At 37.9% G+C, this 7,555-nt stretch overlaps 1 long non-coding RNA gene across 1 annotated transcript; it reads left to right on the top strand.

The window, feature by feature from the left end:
• Positions 1 to 4,294: 4,294 nt before the first annotated feature.
• LOC145776942 (uncharacterized) lies at positions 4,295 to 5,206 on the top strand. The gene is made up of 3 exons (XR_014290293.1): positions 4,295 to 4,474; positions 4,700 to 4,820; positions 5,100 to 5,206. It is a non-coding gene; the product is annotated as an uncharacterized LOC145776942 (long non-coding RNA).
• Positions 5,207 to 7,555: the final 2,349 nt, after the last annotated feature.

Consider the following 7,555-nt stretch of genomic DNA (forward strand, 5'->3'; position numbering starts at 1 on the left):
TTTTATTTCAGGTTTATTTGTTTTAAACTTGAAAAATACTAACACAAACCTCTTTTCATGTGGTATTGCTTCAAAACACAGTTGTGTGATTGGTTAACATCGGTCAGAAGCATTGCCAACGTTGTGCCAATTCATAACAATTTCAGCGTTTTCTTTCAAATTATGCAAATGTATGCCATCATTTTGCTACAATTTTAAATTTTAATAATAGGCGATCAATGCTGTTATTATTTTCTGATACCGTACAAGTATATTATGAATATTTAAGACCAGCGTTGGTCAGAAGAGTAGCCAATGCTTTGCCAACAAAGTAGTTTCATTTCAGTTTGTTTATGCCAAACTGAGCAGAGATCTAGAAAAAGGTAGGAGCAACAAAACGCGAACGAGATAACGTGCTTGACCAAAACAGTTTAAAGTTTCCATTAGCCTACACGTTTCCACAAAATAAACAATTGCAACGTTGGCTATATGCTGGATGTGAGGGCACAAGGTCGGCAATTTTGTCCAACATTGCCAACAATATGCCAACAATTTCAATACTTCTTATTAAGCGTTCAAAAAGGTCTCGAAGATTTTATTTCAGGTTTATTTGTTTCAAACTTGAAAAATACTAACACAAACCTCTTTTCACGTGGTATTGCTTCAAAACACAGTTGTGTGATTGGCTAACATCGGTCAGAAGCATTGCCAACGTTGTGCCAATTCATAACAATTTCAGTGTTTTCTTTCAAATCATGCAAATGTATGCCATCATTTTGCTACAATTTTAAATTTTAATAATAGGCTATCAATGCTGTTATTATTTTCTGATACCGTACAAGTATATTATGAATATTTAAGACCAGCGTTGGTCAGAAGAGTAGCCAATGCTTTGCCAACAAAGTATAGTTTCATTTCAGTTTGTTTATGCCAAACTGAGCAGAGGTCAAGAAAAAGGTAGGAGCAACAAAACGCGAACGAGATAACGTGCTTGACCGAAACAGTTTTACAGTTTCCATTAGCCTACACGTTTCCACAAAATAAACAATTGCAACGTTGGCTATATGCTGGATGTGAGGGCACAAGGTCGGCAATTTCGTCCAACATTGCCAACAATTTCAATACTTCTTATTAAGCGTTCAAAAAGGTCTCAAAGATTTTATTTCAGGTTTATTTGTTTTAAACTTGAAAAATACTAACACAAACCTCTTTTCATGTGGTATTGCTTCAAAACACAGTTGTGTGATTGGTTAACATCGGTCAGAAGCATTGCCAACGTTGTGCCAATTCATAACAATTTTGGTGTTTTCTTTCAAATTATGCAAATGTATGCCATCATTTTGCTACAATTTTAAATTTTAATAATAGGCGATCAATGCTGTTATTATTTTCTGATACCGTACAAGTATATTATGAATATTTAAGACCAGCGTTGGTCAGAAGAGTAGCCAATGCTTTGCCAACAAAGTAGTTTCATTTCAGTTTGTTTATTCCAAACTGAGCAGAGATCTAGAAAAAGGTAGGAGCAAATAAACGCGAACGAGATAACGTGCTTGACCGAAACAGTTTAAAGTTTCCATTAGCCTACATGCTTCCACAAAATAAACAATTGCAACGTTGGCTATATGCTGGATGTGAGGGCATAAGGTCGGCAATTTTGTCCAACATTGCCAACAATATGCCAACAATTTCAATACTTCTTATTAAGCGTTCAAAAAGGTCTCGAAGATTTTATTTCAGGTTTATTTGTTTCAAACTTGAAAAATACTAACACAAACCTCTTTTCACGTGGTATTGCTTCAAAACACAGTTGTGTGATTGGCTAACATCGGTCAGAAGCATTGCCAACGTTGTGCCAATTCATAACAATTTTGGCGTTTTCTTTCAAATTATGCAAATGTATGCCATCATTTTGCTACAATTTTAAATTTTAATAATAGGCGATCAATGCTGTTATTATTTTCTGATACCGTACAAGTATATTATGAATATTTAAGACCAGCGTTGGTCAGAAGAGTAGCCAATGCTTTGCCAACAAAGTATAGTTTCATTTCAGTTTGTTTATGCCAAACTGAGCAGAGGTCTAGAAAAAGGTAGGAGCAACAAAACGCGAACGCGATAACGTGCTTGATACCGAAACAGTTTAAAGTTTCCATTAGCCTACACGTTTCTACAAAATAAACAATTGCAACGTTGGCTATATGCTGGATGTGAGGGCACAAGGTCGGCAATTTCGTCCAACATTGCCAACAATATGCCAACAATTTCAATACTTCTTATTAAGCGTTCAAAATGGTCTCAAAGATTTTATTTCAGGTTTATTTGTTTTAAACTTGAAAAATACTAACACAAACCTCTTTTCATGTGGTATTGCTGCAAAACACTGTTGTGTGATTGGCCAACCTCGGTCAGAAGCATTGCCAACGTTGTGCCAATTCATAACAATTTCAGTGTTTTCTTTCAAATTAATCAAATGTATAGCCTACCATCATTTTGCTATGATTGTAATAATAGGCTATCAATGCTGTTATTCTTTTTATGATACCGTACAAATATAACTTACCGGTACTATGAATATTTAGGACCAGCGTTTTAGTTGGTTTATGTCAAACGAAGCAGAGATCTTGAAAATGGAAGGAGCAACAAAACGCGAGCGTGATAACGTGCTTGATGCCGAAACAGTTTAAAGTTTCCATTAGCCTACACGTTTTCACAAAATAAACAATTGTAAGGTTGGTTATTATATGCTTGATGTGTTAGCACTTCATTTCAGCACTTGTTTTATAATTTAAAAATACCAATAGCCTAAATGACTCTTTCATGTGGTTCAGTAGAAAAACATAGTTTCTCCAGCATATTCTGGCGCCAACAACATTATGATATAAATCGTTTGTTCATATTCAATTGCTTCAGATAATTTAGTGCAAGAGATGTCTTGTGATTCAGAGGGCACTTCCAGGAAGTTTACGCTTTGGCGCCACCAATATATTGTTAGCAACAGCTAACAAATAATAAAAATAAAAACGTGGTTGCAAATTCAAGTTGCCAGGTCTTCATTTTTTTTCCTGGAGTCAACAACAGCTTTATTAACTTTCACGTTTAACAATACTATAATGTGTTTTAATATTTTGTCAGGAGCAGTCATGTTGCGTCGAAATCTCTCCTCAATTTCTTGAAGCGAGATTTCACAAAACGATCGCTACTTTTACTTTCAACGATCCGGCAAATCGTTTTTTCTTCTCCCGCGTTGCATAGAACAATACTGCAGGCACAATAATTGTTGTGAAAACTCCATTATGACGTCACTACTTAAACTTTGACTGGGCAATATGACGCGTTGAAGTGAAATAGGCAACAAAGCTTTAGAATGCGGCGATGTGTTATATCAACGTGAGGAGACGCAATTTAGAAGAAGAACTTGTTTTTTTTTATGAAGGAAGACAAAGGCCATGACTTAATCCTTTGCTAAAGGGATTATGACGTCACTCGATTCACTTCGACTGTTCAAGCATGGCGGTTGTGCGCAATACACAATTACGTGGAGAGCCGAAAGCACAATGTTTATGTGAACAGCGCTAAGAGGAATTTTCGCTTCTTGCATCGAAAATATAAAAAAATCGAATTCAATTGAGATATTACGGCCGAAAGGAGTTTTAGAAATAATCAAAATGAAACTATAGGAATGACTTACTACAATGTTTATGAAAACCTGGTAAGTGAATGTCTTTTATTCATTGAACCTGAAATAATTGTGTAAAGTCGTTTTTGTCACTAGGCTACGTTTACACAATTTAAAGAAAGTTATAAAACTCAATGACCAATGGAAAACTTTCATATGAAATATTCTCGTGACAAATTTAGTGCCAGTGCTCTTAGATGAGTGCTAAGAACAAATCAGCAAAGTAGCAGAGCTTGTGATGCCCCACAACATGTGTAGGGTTTTAATCAATCTTTGATTTTGCTGCTCCGGCGGTGTTTGCTTGACTGCTTGAATGTGTTCGTATGTTTATGTCGTGTGGATAGGTTTGTGATGGTTGTAGAGTATTTGCAAATGTAGCTTTCATTGCAATCAGCTGAATAATAATAATAATAATATGTTTTATTTTGCGCCCATTGCGACAACATATAGACTACAGTAGCCTACACTGCGACCTACATACGCAACACAACAGACGACTGGAATCCCAAAATAAACTTTAAACGTTGGTTGTCATTTGTAACAGTCGAAAATGTCTGTAACAAGTGCTGAAGCTTTTTAATATGATGGATGAAACCCCTGTCATTACATTCGATTTACATTTTGCAGGTGGCAAATTTAAGTCAAGTTGTTGGCAAAAATGCAAGCGATTGTATCAGTGAACTTATGTCAACTATTATTATCTAACACAACACAGTTCAAGTCATGTCGAGAACAAAGAAAGAAAAGAAAAAAACATCGTGAAGTCTAAGCACTCGTTTGATTGTTTAAAAAAGAATCTGAAAAAAGTTGTTCTTGGTGAGTACGGATAAATGTTTCTACTACGACTAAATGATTATGTCATAACTATGCCATTTTGCTCTTTTGATTAATGTATGATGTAATTGTGAAGAGTATTGAGTAATGTATGAAAATGTTTTAGTGGTGTACTCGCATTGATGTGAACAACGAACATGGTGGTTAGTAGGCTATGTCGGCATTTATATACTGATTTAACACTTCTTTTTTTACTTTCATGATTAGACATGGTGATGGCGCACGACAAAGCTGCTACCGTGCAGCAAATTGATGAAGAGTTTCAGAGTGATTTCGAAATTGGAAGGACAGGCAATTGGTGGCCGAAAAGGGCAAAAACTAACTTTTGGTGAGCTTGTTATATGTTTGAAAGACAACAGCGAATGTGTTGCTTTAGTTGTTGAATAACTACTGTACACGCAATTAGAATGTATTGGAACTTGATTATTGCTCTGCGTGGCGCAGAATCGAATGATAAGTTTTTTGTCACGCACGTTGGAGAGAGGGATATTACATTGATATTGCAGATTGTCAATTAACTTCGTATTATCCTGGACGACAACTGATCAAAATCCTACACTGTTGCCAAACAGCCCTCTTGAATTAAATATTTTTGTTTCATTTGCAGGAATTCAGAATGATAAAGATACACAAGAAAAAGCTGCTGATGTGCAATGAATCTCCATCTATCAATACGATTTGATGTGGCTTGTTTCTAATAAATGTGAAAATATACGAAGCTCGGCTGTTACTTTGCTTTGTCACAAAGGGAGTAGTGTTGCTTATAAATCCGTGTTGCTGCTGTTCTTTCGTCCAAGGATTAGCTAGGTTCAACAATAAACTTTTGGTGATGAGCGAGGTTTAGGTACAGAGACGTTTGGCAAATGTAAATGCCAATGCTGTTCAGATGTTTTATGCACCAGCTTGCTTCGCATGTCCTACCTTGGTCAAAGCGCGGGCATCACAATAGTCAATAGGTCAGAAGCAGCATCATGATGCATAAAAGTCAATCAGAATTTAGGCGCCAGATGAAGCAAACTGGTGTACAAGCCATCTTGCCAACGTTGGCCAGACACAGATGCCAACGTTGGCAAGATGAAGCAAAATGGTGCATAAAACATTTTGCCAACGTTGGCAAGATACAGAAGCCAACGTTGGCTAGATGCAGAAGTCGACGTTGGCTAAATGCAGACGCCAACGGTGGCAAGATGCAGACGCCAACGCTGGTCAGATGCATCCAAATGGTGCATAAAACATTTTGCCAACGTTGGCAAGATGCAGAAGCCAATGTTGGCAAGATGCAGAAGCCAACGTTGGCAAGATGCAGAAGCCAGCGTTGGCAAGATGCAGACGCCAACGCTGGCCAGATGCATCCAAATGGTGCATAAAAAATTTTGCCAATGTTGGCAAGATGCAGAAGCCAACGTTGGCAAGATGCAGAAGCCAGCGTTGGCAAGATGCATAATCCAATGTTGGCAAGATGCAGAAGCCAACGGCGGCAAGATGCAGACGCCATTGCTGGCCAGATGCATCCAAATGGTGCATAAAACATCTTGCCAACGTTGGCGTCTGCATCTTGCCAATGTTGCGGCCAACTTCTTGCCAATGTTGCCCCAACAATCAATGTTTACTGGGAAGCAATTTCAGAATCGCTTTCTCTGTTGGGTTTTTGTGTAGCTGAGTTTTTTGTGTTCTCTAATTTTAGCCGCAGTTTTTGCCCGTTTGTGTGTAGATAAAAGCTACCTTTAATAAGTTAATAGCTGTTTATCTGCTAATAAGTTTCATACAAATATTACCCTGAAAGTGTTTCCAGAAAGCGTTATAATCCATTATTTAAGTGTAATTTTGCAAAAATTTTCCGGGGGAGCATGCCCCCGGACCCCCTTAGAATACGCGTGCCTTCGGCACGCTCTAACCCCCACCAGCTTTAGTGCTTCCCTTGCTTAACCCACCAGGATGCGCCACTGCACATCAGGTGGCGATGTCTTAAATCAAACATTTTGTCGTTCTCTTCAATTCATCAAATATTTGGCCCCCCCCCAAAATTTTTTTCTGGCTACGCCACTGGTTCTAGGTGGGGGTCGCTTAAAGTTATTCCAATGCGATGTCCAACCACACTGTCCCAGTGGTTGATTAAAACGTCTGTTTTCGAATTTCAAAATTGTCTGTGAGCATAGGGTTGCTTATTTTGAATTTCATGTAAACACTAGTATGCGTTTCACCGTTATTGTGTTTCACGAGCAGTGTTCCTTTTATGCAAGTTTTTGTGGGCAAAATAGGTCGATGTGCCAACTCAATTCATAATTAATTGGAAAAATATTATATAAAAATCTAAAGAATTTTTCTGGTTGCAATACGAAAATATTTAGCTTAGTAGCCTACTGCAAAATCTTGTTAATCAACAATTCTTGCCATGCTGATAAGCACCGCAAGTGAAAGTTGTCCAATAAATAATAGTCAAAGAAAGACGGTTTTAAAGACTCTCACAAAAAGGATGAAAAACCAATTTATTGCTTTTTTAGAAGGAACACTGTTCATGAGTTACAATAGAAACGTTTTTTCGGTGATTTCCACAAGCGTTTGTTTCATGGTGCCTGGTTTCTTTCGCCCGGTTATTGGAGCCTATTTTTCGCTGATATGTTTGCAGGTCACTATTGTTGCCTGCATTGCGATGTGTCAAACATTTCCTTGTTTACTAAAATGTTAATTGCAAGATATCTTTTGTGAAGCGAAGTGACGACACCACTCTAGCTTGGCGATGAATATTGTCATGAAACCGCTCGCCTCGCTACAAGGGCGCAAAACAAGTGACCTCGCGGTATTCTGAGATGAATATTAACAACATGTAACGCTGGATACTGGGTACGAAATGCATTCTTTTCTAGCAGAGTCAACCTTCCTAAAATTTTGTTAGTGCGGCCCGCCACAGCTCTCCTTAGTGTTGAAGTGGCCCGTATTTGTTTTTTTGTTTGTTTTTCATATCTTTATTCTGCATTGCGGGAAAGCTGACTTGAGCGCTATGCATCGGTGTACGCCTTCCGACGTACACCTGACCCACGCTGCAGCCGACGGCAATGTCTGTTT

Source organism: Aplidium turbinatum, chromosome 9 (assembly GCF_918807975.1).
Source record: "Aplidium turbinatum chromosome 9, kaAplTurb1.1, whole genome shotgun sequence".
NCBI lineage: Eukaryota > Metazoa > Chordata > Ascidiacea > Aplousobranchia > Polyclinidae > Aplidium > Aplidium turbinatum.